Here is a 787-nt window from a genome sequence, read left to right as displayed (position 1 = left end):
TTTTTTTTTTTAATATATAAACACAACAGGGATAGTGGTGGGGTTGCTGGGTGGTTATGGATGCGGTTGTGGTGGGCGTGGTGATGGTGGTGTTGCTCGTTATGTTAGTATGCTGCTGCTGCTGCTGCTGCTGCTGCTATTCCTGCTGCTGCTGCTGCTGCGTGGAGCAGCAGCAGCTTTAAATGATAAAAATATAAACAAAAGAATAAAACTAAAGAATCAAAACAAATATATTTGTGCTGCTGCTGCTGCTGCTGCTGCTGCTGCTGCTGCTGCTGCTGCTGCTGCTGCTGCTGCTGCTGCTGCAGGCGTTTCATATAATGGCTTCTGAGATAAAGGCGCGGGTGCAGGTGGGGCAGCAGCAAAGCCGGCAGCAGCAGAATGTGCGTATAGGGCCCTCGCAGCCAGTTAGGACCTCCAGCAGCTGCTGCGGCAGAGGATAAATATAGTATTTATATTTACTCCTGCTGCTGCTGCTGCTGCTGCTGCTGCAGCAGCAGTTGCTGCTGCTGCTGCTGCGAGAAGAACGGCAGCAGCAGCAGCGAAAACGGCGGCAGAATATCGATCCTGCAGCAGCAGCAAGTCGCATCTGCAGCAGCTGCTGCTGCTGCTGCTGCAGCTGCCTCCTGCTGCTGCAGCTGTCTCCTGCTGCAGCAGATATATATAATCTTGCTCCTGCTGCAGTTGTCTCTTGCTGCTGCGGCTCTCTCAATTGCTGCTGCAGCAGCAGCAGCAGCAGCAGCAGCAGCGCCCCCCTTTCGCGTAGCTGCATAGCAGCTGCGTGTTG

Source organism: Eimeria mitis, genomic scaffold (assembly GCF_000499745.2).
Source record: "Eimeria mitis Houghton genomic scaffold, Emh_scaff5653, whole genome shotgun sequence".
In the NCBI taxonomy this organism is placed as follows: Eukaryota; Apicomplexa; class Conoidasida; order Eucoccidiorida; family Eimeriidae; genus Eimeria; species Eimeria mitis.
Note: the sequence above shows the minus strand (reverse complement) of the source record.